At 47.2% G+C, this 12368-nt stretch overlaps 1 long non-coding RNA gene across 11 annotated transcripts; it reads right to left on the bottom strand.

Annotated features, from left to right (window-relative positions):
* Positions 1 to 341: 341 nt before the first annotated feature.
* On the bottom strand, positions 342 to 11678 carry LOC135449162 (uncharacterized). 11 transcript variants are annotated; one of them, XR_010440670.1, is made up of 10 exons: positions 10320 to 11678; positions 6252 to 6409; positions 6057 to 6144; positions 5103 to 5176; positions 4888 to 5009; positions 4581 to 4660; positions 1587 to 4504; positions 1406 to 1511; positions 751 to 908; positions 342 to 643 (listed from the first exon to the last, which is right to left on the bottom strand). It is a non-coding gene; the product is annotated as an uncharacterized LOC135449162 (long non-coding RNA). The 11 variants fall into 11 exon arrangements; XR_010440671.1 differs by having other exon boundaries at positions 5107 to 5176; XR_010440677.1 differs by lacking the exon at positions 10320 to 11678 and adding an exon at positions 9187 to 9413.
* Positions 11679 to 12368: the final 690 nt, after the last annotated feature.

Here is a 12368-nt window from a genome sequence, read left to right as displayed (position 1 = left end):
CAACATCAAAACCATACAATCAATTCTAAAAACCACCTTAAAACCACTACATTGAAAAACCTTTCAAAAATTAAACACTGCATTTAACAAAAGCCATCGAATAAATTCACACCCACAAACTCCGGCAGCCCAGCTGGCCCAACCAAAGCTGTATGTTTATGCATACAGTAAACAAAGCCAAAACCCCAGTAATAACTATCACAAGTCTATGAAAGAAACCTATTGAAATCAATCCTGTCTCAAATACAAACCAACCCATCCAGAAAGTTAGTTCACTCAAAAAACAACTTACACTGAGTTAATCATACCAAGAAATTAAACAACACACCATATACCACCAATGAATATAATAGTCAGGTAAAGAAAAACTACTTTTTTTTTTTTTTTTTTTATTTAAACTAACTTCTTTTATTAGCTAGAACAAAAGATTTTGCCAGGCCTGTAACAACAACAACAACTTCTTTTTCTTCTTCACCTTCTGAAATGTCCCTTCTCACTCCCAAATTCCTTTCAACTCCTGAGTTTACATCCAAGCAAAAAGCAAAATTCATGCGCTCGCGCGTTCGGTGCTCCTGTCAGATTCTCTGCTTCCCTCCACATCTTCTTACACTTTCAGTCTTCATGCTTTCCTGCTGTGATGAGTCTGACAGAAGAACAGGCACACGTTAACAGAGCATTTCCCTCCCTCCCCAGAGCCGGTTTCCTCAGCGCATTTCACCCAATCCCAAGCCTGCAATGATGCACGCTCACCTGAAGCAGGGGGAGAAATCTGTAAAGGTCACTAAATACATAAAAGCGCATCCCCATTGTTCCATTACTCAGCAGCCCATCCGGCCAAGGTCAGAGCTCGCTGCCCACCGAGGACACGGCAACCAGCAGGGCCCTTTCTCCCACTCTCCAGCACGGACCTGCGAAGCCAGAGAGGAGTTTACAGAGACCGGGAGCCGGCGGGACGGGACGGGCGCCCGGCCCGACCTTCCAAAGCTGCCGGCAGCGACGGCGGGGAGAGCCACGGCCCCGCTCCGCCTCCTGCGCCGCCTGCCCGGGGCCGCCCCGCCGGGATTGTCCCAGCGCCTGGAGCGGGGCGGGCGCGGGCCCGGGGGCTGCAGCCTTGTTCCGACGCCGCTCGCCCGCCCCCGCCCGCTGCCCCCGACCCGTGGAGCGCTGCGACCGCGCCTCCGCCGCCCACCGAAACTGGCCCCGCCGGGCCGCCCCCGCCGTTTCTCTCGGTCATTGTGTCCCTTTGCACTCCTGAAATGTCCTGCCCCCGTCCCCGGCATTTACAGACCCTGGCCCGCCCCTCGCCCTTCCCTCCCTCGGCAGCGGCGTCCTTGCCCCGCCCCGGGCACCCAGCTGGCTCGGGGGGGTGCAGTACCGCTCTGTGGCCACAGGGCGGCAGATTTACCGGGGTGTGCAATGTTCCCACCCATTTCGCCGCCAACTTGAGAAGGTCAAAGAAAGTCCGCGACATTCGTGACACGCCCTTCCCAAGATGGCGGCCGAAAGAGGCCCTAGGGAGAGAGAGGGGATTACCCAGATGCCTTTCAGAAACACGCCAAAATGCACCCGCTAGCGCCGTCACTGACCCCACAGACTGCATCGGGTACACTTGAAAGGCCACAGAAAATCCCATCGGAGCCGCGCCGGGGCCGGTGTTTCATGAAGGCAGCCGATTAGACCGAGCCGGGTCCTCCACTTCCCCGCCCTTTTCGCCGCCATCTGGAGAAGGTCAAGGAACAGTCCGAGACACCCGCGACACGCCACTCCCAACATGGCGGCCTCTCGGCTGCCTGCCGGCGCACGGCTGCAGTACCGCGCTCTGCCCACAAGGCGGCAGCACTGCCGCCCGCCCCAGACGGGGGCGCAGCGCGCCTCGGGGTTGCGGGCAGCGAAGGCGGCAAAAAACAGGGCGACCCCACGCTGAAATAAAACTCCTCTGAAATAAATGCCAAAAATCTTACCCGATCAGAAGCAAACAAGCCCCCTTGCTTTAAAACCATAAATTTGGTATTTCTATTTTCCGTATTTATACTCACATGCATATTTATAGTGGACATTGATGTAGCATGTAATTTATATAATATAAGTAAATATAAATAATAGGAATAGACAGAATATATTTTGTGGTTTTATAAATATCTTTCTATATTGATTGGATATCTCTATGTTTAAAATTAAAAGCATGATAGAAATGTATTATTTAAAATAAAAATCCCATCCTAATAAATACAAAAAAGCTCTATTCTTTTAAACTGTATTGAAATATTTTTATATATATAACTTGCATGACTATATTCACATTTATATTTATAGTTTATATTTAAGCATTATATTAATCATTCTATATAATATGTATCCTATTCAAATAATAGAGATGAATTATTTTTAAAATTATGAACCATATCTACTGCTACAACTTATTTTTTCTTATATTTTTAATTTTTATATTAATCTTTAGCTATTTCTGATCTATTTCTATACTTCGAATTCTACCTTTATATTATCTGTACTTATAATTTTCATACTAAAACCCCTGCTTTTACCAAAAAAAACTAATATTTTAAACTACTTATAAAAAATTAATAAAAAACAACAGCCCACTTACTTTATTTATATCTATGGATATGGTGTAATATATAACAAATGATAGATATGATAAATCTATATTTATATCTTTTTCTAGTGTATTTTAGGAAATATAAACTTGTTTCAAATATATGCAGATATTTTATATTTTAAATAATTTAACAATTCTTTATATAACATAAATCAATACCATCCATAATGCATGTAATACTATATATAATTTCTTTCCAATTTTTTCTGGGTGTTTCCTGGGTCTTTTCTTGCCCTTCTTGGAATTTTTTTCTGGGTTTTCTTTGGGTTTTTTCTTGCCCATCTTGGGGGTTTTTCCTGGGTTTTTCTTGCCCATCTTGGGGGGTATTTTCTCATTTTCTTCTGTTTTTTTTCTTGCCTGTCTTCGGGGTTTTTTCAGGGTTTTTTCTTGCCCATCTTGGGGTTTTTTTCTGGGTTTTTACTTGCCCATCTTCGTCTGTTTTTCTGGGTTTTAAGCCAACATGGGTACATTCCATGTCAGTACATACAATATAACCTGGCTGGAGATTTGCTGTCAGGTTTTGCAACTCATTGTTAAATTTAGAATAAAAAAAGTCACACACAAGGTTAACTCCAGTCAGCATGTGCCCACCCATGCAGAGACGAGCAGACACAGACACAGCCACGTGCTCTCACACACTCTTTCCACTTAGACGCTCGCTGCGGCCCTGACTCCAGACACTGAAGAACGTGCTGTGACACATCTTCTATCACATCTTCTGGCTGCCGCTCCTTGATGTTAAATGGTAGATTCGGGGGAAGTTGGCAGCTTCAGGGACCTGCGAGACGACAGGAAGTGGCTAAAGAGTGATTATCTGACAGCTAGAACTTCTCCCCACTCTGGACCAATAAATTATCTACCCAAAATCCCACAAAAGACAGATGAACAGTAAAGTTTTTATAACTGTGCTACCTAACTGTGACTACGTGCCAGGTCAGGGCAGCTGCGATCATAAGTGGCACAATGCAAGTACAGACAATATCAGCTGAGGCAAACAGTGCAAGTGTACACAGGGTGTAAGTATACACAATATAGGGTAGCACACTTACATGCTGTGTAAGTACACACAGTACAAGCCAACATACGTACACAGAATGTGAGTACACAGAGTATAATCCAACAGAGATACACATGGTATAGGTACATACAAACATAAACCAACACAGGTACATAAAATACAAGCCAGGACTGGAGATAACTTCTGGAAGATGAATTATTGACCTTTACACGCTTTGAGAAGGGTTGGGGTTAGATAGAACCACTGCAGTCACCTAGGGAGGTGAATCTGAAACAAAGTCAGGACAAAAGTCACAGGGCGGCAGGACAGCTAAAGAGCTCCAGATGTCCTGTGTCCATCTACAAATCCCATCTAGAGTCCAACTACACCCCACATTACACATTCCAAGTCCCCGGGCCCTCTCCTATTACAGCTGGCCATGCGGCAGGGCAGAACAGCTCCGGCACCCATATGTGTGCAGACACCCGTGACACAGAACGTGACAAACAGGGGGACATCAAACACCACACATCATGCTTGTGGTGAGGGCCTCGAGGGAAGAAGGCAAAAGGGACCCCAAAGACACACTAGGGAACACGGCACACCGGAAACCACGACACAAACCAGAGCTGTTCTGCACTGCCCGCCTGAAAGCTGCCATCAAAAGTAGAGCCTCTCCCTTTAGCTGTCCTAAGAGGCCCTTGGACAAGTTTGCTTTTCCCTCCGCTAATTTTTAAATCTGTCCCAAGAACTCCCAACCTGCTACACCCCCATCTCCAGGCCATGGCTCCCAACTTATCTTTTGGATGATCGGTGACGGGAATCCACGTTGCACCTGAAATGAGTCTGCTTCAGAGAGCCTCGTGATGGCCTGTGAGCCTCTCGGTCAGCTACAATAAAGAAAACCAAAACCAAAGAATGAGTCCAGAGTTATGTGGGCCAAATCCCAGCCAGTCAGCTACTTGCCCTCTCCTGAGTGTGCCTGGCTCCCTCAGGCTCCAGCTTCATCCTGATTCCAAGGCTGTGGCCTTTATAAGGGCTGGCACCTGGGTTAGAGAAAGGCAAAGTTAAATGGCATTCCTGTGAGTGCACTGGATGACTCTGTGTGCTCTAAGACATGGGAATGCCTCTGCTAGAAGCCTTGTGGGGGGGGGGGGCCTCAAATAAACAAATAAACACCCTTTCTCACCCTGCTGCCTGCAAACCCCCTCCCAAGAACTCCTAACTGGATACCTGCTCACCCTCCCTCTCCCACTCACAATCCTCAACTCACCTGAAGCCTCAATCTCAAACATCATCTTGGACACTGGGCAGATCCCTCCTGTGACACAATCAATCTGCTGCAAAAAGTGTTGTGCTTGACACAACCTGGAATCTCTGAAAGGTGTGCTCCTCCTAAAAACAATTAAAAACAAAACAAGAACAAAACCAGAAATTACAAAGGTGCTTTAACACCCCTAAACACAAAACCCAAAATTGTGAACGTACATACTCCCTGTATTCCATGCTGTTTTCTTCACAGTCTCTTCCAAGCCTCTGCTGCTTTAGATGCCCAGAAACACCTGCTGGAAACAAGCTGAGATGAGCTGAAAGAGCCTTTTCACTGAAATGAGAGGAGAACTCCTACCCCAGCACATCCCAGAGAGGGAATGAAGCCCCTCAGCCAAGGCTGGGGTTAATATACCCCCGATGGTGCCCGCCTCTCGTTCCCATGGCACCCAGGAAAAGGGAGGGGGCAAATCCTCCCAGGTGTAAAAGCCCTCAGAACAGCTGCAGCTGTTTGGCCACTCAGATTCAAGGGGAGTAAAGGGCTTGTTATAGAAGAAAACTCTTCACAAAAATAACAGTGCTTTCTTTTTTGCAACAGCTACTTGGAGCAGAAGAACAGAAAACTGGTAAGACATAAAACTTTGTGGTTAGGTAGCATAGCTGGATAAATTGGGTCATTTGCTGTTAACTTACATAATTATTCTGTATTTAACCAAAGCCATCTAATAAATTCACACCCAAAACTCCAGCAGCCCAGCTGGCCCTACCAAATCTGTATGTTTATACATACAGTAAACAATACCAAAATCCCAGTAATACCTATGAGAAGTCTATGAAAGAAACCTATTGAAATTAATCCTACCTGAAATACCATCTATTCCTACCTGAAAACCCATCCAGAAAGTTAGCTTCACTCAAAAAACAATTTACACAGAGTTAATAATACCAAGAAATAACACACCATATACCACCAATGAATATAATAGTCAAGGAAAAAAAACCCCACATTTTAAATTTTTTTTTAATTTAAACTAACTTCTTTTATCAGCTAGAACAAAAGATTTTGCCAGGACTGTAACAACAACTCCTTCTCCTTCTGAAATGTCCCTTCTCCTTCCCAAATTCCTTACAACTCCTGAGTTTAAATCCAAGCCAAAAGCAGAATTCGTGCACCTCTGCGTTCAATGCTCCTGTCAGATTCTCTCTTTCCCTCCACATCTTCTTACACTTTCAGTCTTCACGCTGTCCTGCTGTGATGAGTCTGACAGAAGAACAGGCACATGTTAACAGAGCATTTCCCTCCCTCCCCAGAGCCGGTTTCCTCAGCGCATTTCACTCAATCCCAAGCCTGCAATGATGCACGCTCACCTGAAGCAGGGGGAGAAATCTGTAAAGGTCACTAAATACATAAAAGCGCATCCCCATTGTTCCATTACTCAGCAGCCCATCCGGCCAAGGTCAGAGCTCGCTGCCCACCGAGGACACGGCAACCAGCAGGGCCCTTTCTCCCACTCTCCAGCACGGACCTGCGAAGCCAGAGAGGAGTTTACAGAGACCGGGAGCCGGCGGGACGGGACGGGCGCCCGGCCCGACCTTCCAAAGCTGGCGGCAGCGACGGCGGGGAGAGCCACGGCCCCGCTCCGCCTCCTGCGCCGCCTGCCCGGGGCCGCCCCGCCGGGATTGTCCGGCCGCGGTCGCTCCCAGCGCCTGGAGCGGGGCGGGCGCGGTCTCGGGGGCTGCAGCCCTGTTCCGATGCCGCTCGCTCCCGCCCCTCGCACTTCCTTCGCTCGGCAGCCGCGTCCTTCCGCCGCCCCCGGCACCCAGCGGCGAGAGGCAGGGCGCTGGCTCGGGGGGTGCAGTACCGCCCTGTGGCCACAGGGGGGCAGACTTACCAGGGTGTGCTATTTTCCCGACTTTTTGGCCGCCATTTTGAGAAGGTCAAGCCAGTCCGAGACACCCGCGACACGCCACTCCCAACACGGCGGCCTCTCGGCTGCCTGTCGGCTCACGGCTGCAGTACCGCGCTCTGCCCACAAGGCGGCAGCACTGCCGCCCGCCCCAGACGGGGGCGCAGCGCGCCTCGGGGCTGCGGGCAGCGAAGGCGGCAAAAAAGAACAGGAGCGACCCCAGACAAAAACTGCTCTGAAATAAATGCCAAAAACCTGCCTCTTATCGAGCAAGAGCCAAACAAGCCCCCTTGATTTAAAGCCATGTTTAAATAAAAGTTTTATTTCTATTTTTCATATTTATAGTCACACGCATATTTATAGTGAACATTGATGTAGCATGTAATTTATACAATATATTCTGTCTATTCCTATTGTTTATATGTATTTCTCTGTGTTTTTATAAATATCTTTCTCCATTAATTGTATAGTTCTTATATAGTTCTTCTATAGTTTAAAACTACATTTCTAAAATACTTTTATTATTTAAAAGAAATCCAATTCTAACTAAATAAATACCAGAAAACCCTTCTTTTAAACTATACTGAAATATTGTTATATTTAGAGCTTGCATGACTATATACACATTTATATTTCTAGTTTATATTGATGCATTATATTTAAAATATATATAATATGTATCCTGTTCAAATAATAGAGATAAATTATTTATTAAATTACGTATCATATCTACTGCTAAACCTTGTTTTTTCCTTTATTTTTAATTTTTATATTAATCTTTAGCTATTTATGATATATTTATATACTTAGACTTCTACCTTTATATTATTTGTATTTATAATTTTTATACTAAAACCCCTGCTTTTACCAAATGAAAAACAAAACCATCCTTTATTTTCAACTACTTGAAAAATACTTTTATAATTATAATTATCATATCTATAATTTGTTTTATAAGTATAGTACATCAATTGATATATCTATTTTATATCTATTTCCTATAATATACTAAAAAAGATATATACAGTATTACTTGTATTATGCGTAGTATCAATTGATGTTATTTTATATTTACAATTATTTAAAAATTTTATGTATACCTGCATATATTTGAAACACATTTCTATATTTATATTTGAGTTGGGTTGTGTCTATATTTATATTCTCTATCTACATATCTATAAATATACACAATACTCTAATTAAAAAAGATAATATCTTATTGTAATATATAATAACTTATGTTACAAGTAAAATTTTAAAAAAAGATCAAATATATAAAAACAAGAGAGGTTTATTCCCATTTCCACACATCTGTTTTGTTTAAATGTAGTTATAATATTACATTAGAAATCCAATTCCTAAATAAAATTACAATACAAAGAGCATTGAATTGCCAGCAATATCTTCGAAAAACATCAAGATACCTCCAACAGCCAAAAATCTGCCAGCCAAAAAACCACAAAACACTCTTTTCAATAACAAATTCTCATCATATCAGAAAAATGGAACCAAGATAAAAGAAAACCCTATAGAAACACGCACAGCAAATTACAACAACTACTAAAAAAAGAAATCAAACCAACCTACTAAACTCCAAACAGTGCCACTGACCCAGAAGGTTACTAAAAAAAAATAAACAAAATTCTACCTCTACACTAACTCAAAGAATAACCAATCCTCTGTAAAAATAACAGCCGAACTACTTAACGAAATAGAAAAAATCTCAAGGACTAAAAACTAAGAAAACAACTACTCAATACTACTTGAAAAGATCCACCATATAAATACCCATATTCCAAAAAAAACCCCGATGAACAACAATCAAATACATGAAAGAACAACAACAACAACAAAAATAATCAAAAAAAAAAACCCAACAACAAAAAAAGCCCCAAAACCGAATAACCTTTCATTTTCAACAAAAATATTATTCCCAACGGAATAAACCCATAGTGCCTCAAGCTATCAAAATAAAAATAACACCTAGAAACAAACACAAAGACTAAAGACAAACGTAACCATAAACAATGTCTCCCAAATTACCCGCAACCATAAAACATACACTACAATCAAACCAACCAAATAAATAAAAGCCCTGGAAGACGATAAACACACATGCAATTCTCGAGATTAAAAACCCGCTGCTATGAACGACACGACGCTACCTCAAAAGCCCACCGAAACAAACACTACCCGCTCACGCCAATAAAAGCCACCTCAACAGAATTAAAATCCGAACCGCTGCTTCGCGCTACGACCCGTAAAAACCATTGCGCGCCTTTCTAAACATAATACCCCGGCAAAAAAAAACATATCCGACTACAAAACCCAATCCGAAACGAACCTTTATCATCCCCACCGGCACCGAGAACCGCACCACTCAGGAAGAACACCGTAGCCCTTAGCGTACCCCCGCTGCAAACCGAACACAGCGATGCAATCAATGCCGACAAAGCGCCTCCGAACCGCGGCACCGCCCCAGCACTGCGAGCAGCCGAAGCCCGCGCTCGCTGCCGGCCCCGGACGGAGCGCGGCTCCCGGCAGGAGCGCGGCTCCTCCGGCGGCTCCTCCGGCACGCGGGGCCGGCGCCGGCCCGGAGAGCCGCGCCCGCTGCCCCTGCCCGGCGGGGCCGGCACCGGGCCCGGGGGTGGCGGCCGCGCCCAGCCCCGCGCCCGGAGCGGCCGGAGCGGCCGGCACCGCCCGGGCCGCCGCAGCAGCGCCCGCGCCGCCTCTGCCGCCCTTGGCCGGCCCGGCGCGGCTCCCCTCGGCTCGCACCGGCGCGGCTCCGCCACCGCCGCCCTTGGCCGGCCCCGCCGCGCCAAATCCCCCGTGCGCCCCGGCAGCTCCCCGGGCCGTGCCAGCGCCGCTCCCGAGCGGCAACGTTCCGGCCCGGGCCGCGGCCACCACAAGCGCCCTCCCATGCAGCGGCACGGCCCCCTTGCAGCCCTGCAAACGCTGCCACAGCTGCAGCTTCCCGCAACCGAACCCCGAAACTGACGCCGCAGGCGGGGCTCGCCTCCCTTCAACAAGGGCAAAGAAGTGTCCTCTCCCCTTCACGTTCGTCCCCTACGAGAGCACAAAAGAAGGGGCGCTCCTCAAATGAAAGCCTTCGACTGATGGCAAAAGGCCATTTCCACCTCCATTCAAACCCTTGAAAAGGAGGGACACTAGGGCTGCTCCCTCTATTTGAACCCTAGGGTGATGAAAAATTGGGGGGCTACTCTCAAATCAATTCCATAACACCACAACAATACTTTTCCCCTTAAAATAGATCACAGGATTCCCCTAACAGCCTGGAAAACTCTGGTTTTCCTTCAAGCAATACCCTTAAAACCACCGGTAATGGGTGACTCCCCTACCAGTTCAAACACAGCCAGTAATGGAAGAGAACTTGTTTCCCTCAAATTGAATTCCTTTTGTCCTCATAAGCTCCATTTCTGCTCCTGGGGAACCAGGGAGGGACTGGCAAGATGAAATTGCAAAGGGGAAGGACAAAATTCCCCGCTCCAAACCCACACGGGCTCACCTGTTCGGCTGCTGCTCCCCGGCACAAAGATTCGTCCCTCGGCACCTCCTTTAAGCGATGCTTGGACGTATCCAAGCGCGAATCCGGGTGTTCCCGCCGACCCTGGGAGAAGCTCTCGCAGTCCTTCCGTGAGACAGCGCCGGGAGCGCCCCATAAACCCCTCCACTCAGCAGCTCCGTGCAAAAATGTACAGAGGCAAACTCTCCCCCCGTTAAAACCGCCCCGGCAAGAGCCACCCCCTCATCATCCTCACAGCTCACACCTGGGCTGCTCCGAGCCCTCATCATCCTCACAGCTCACACCTGGGCTGCTCCGAGCCCTCATCATCCTCACACCTGGGCTGCTCCGAGCCCCTCATCATCCTCACACTCACACCTGGGCTGCTCCGAGCCCCTCATCATCCTCACACTCACACCTGGCGCCGATGCCACTCCAACAGCGCCTCTCCCTGTCCAGCACACAGCCCGCTTCTTACAGACACAGAGCAAACAGAAATCTGCTACGGGTGTTGGCTTTCCTTAGTCCGTCTGGTACCACAATTCAAACACGTCCGTGCACTGATGGCATTGAGGGAAAGCTTTCCAGTGCAGAAAACTATCATTCTGCTAGCACACTTTGATACACCCTCAGAAAAAGTAGAATCAGCACCAACTCCTAAGACCCCTGCTGAGGAACCCAGCCCTCCTTGGGACACCCAATGCAGCAGACCTGGAAAAACGAGGGGAAAAGTCAAGCTTGGAGTGGAAAAAGAGAACATAAATACACCAGCCTTTAAAATAAGCCCTCACACAGTAATAGTGAGATCCAGTCACATTTCTTCTTTCACTGCTTTTTGCGGTTACATTAATACAAATAAAAACACATTAAACACAAGACAGAGCTAGGCATTTACAGGTCTTCATTTTGAAGTCTGGATGACAAATGGGGGAAGAAGTAAAATAAGAAAACCCATGACTCCTTGCCTTGTTTGGTCCCAACAATGCTAAGCTAAGGGCTTTGTCCTCTAGCACTCACTGCCCAGGAGAGTGATGTCCTCTCACAGATACATCCATTGTTGAGACAGCAACAGACAGTACGGCAGGGCACGATAAAAAAAGTGGTTTTAAATACATTAATGGATCAAAAAAACCTGTAGTAGAAATAAAATTGAAATAATCTCGTCCCCTTCCAGGGTGTGGATGGTCACCTCTCAAACAAGGACAGAGACACAGCAAAGGTGTTTAAGGTGCATTAGTTGCCTCTGTCTTCAACGCTCATCCTTTCCTTCCCAGCAGAAACCATTGCACTGGTGTACCAAGGGACACTGCAAAGTCCTTGAATAGGGCAAGCCCTGCTCAGCAGAAACCAAAGCACCCCTGCTTGGGGCACAGCATTCCTTCCCATCCAATCCCAACACATGCCAGCTCTTGGGAAGAAAGAAACAGAATCCCAGTCCATGCTAGAGCAGTGGGAGCACAATGAGTGTTCCTTGGCAAATCCCGATTTATTTAGAGCAGAGGCACAGCAGAAGTCAGTGAGCTGCTAACAGGAAACTCTTCCTGCCCTCCACAGCCAGTTCAGGAGAGCTCCCCAGAGACAGAAGAACGTCAACTCCCTTTGTCTCTGGAGGATCTCTCTTCTCAGGCACACAGTAGTGGGTGATTCCAGCTGGGAACAAACGTCCTGGGAGTCTGGGCTGGACGCTGCTGGCACCAGCGCTGTTCCAGGTGCACCCATGGCTCCAGGGAACGACGCCTTGCCACAGGCTGAGCTCCCGTTCTCCCAGCCAGCAGCTTTCTCTGGCCACGTCCATCTCCAGCCACGAGCCGGTTCTGCTGCTCCTGGGGGTGGGCTGGGCTCTGAGGGCACAGAGGGGCTGAGCGCTGTCGTGGGGCAGGGCTGTGATGTCCCGGGGCCGTGATGTCCCCGGGCTGTGATGTCCTGAGGCAGATCTGTGATGTCCCAGGGCTGTGATGTCCCAGGGCTGTGATGTCCCGGGGCTGTGATGTCCCGGGGCTGTGATGTCCCCAGGCTGTGATGTCCCCGGGTTGTGATGTCCCAGGGCTGTGA

This window comes from Zonotrichia leucophrys, chromosome 5 (genome assembly GCF_028769735.1).
Source record: "Zonotrichia leucophrys gambelii isolate GWCS_2022_RI chromosome 5, RI_Zleu_2.0, whole genome shotgun sequence".
Classification (NCBI taxonomy): domain Eukaryota; kingdom Metazoa; phylum Chordata; class Aves; order Passeriformes; family Passerellidae; genus Zonotrichia; species Zonotrichia leucophrys.
Note: the sequence above shows the minus strand (reverse complement) of the source record. Positions and strands in the feature narration are given on the sequence as shown.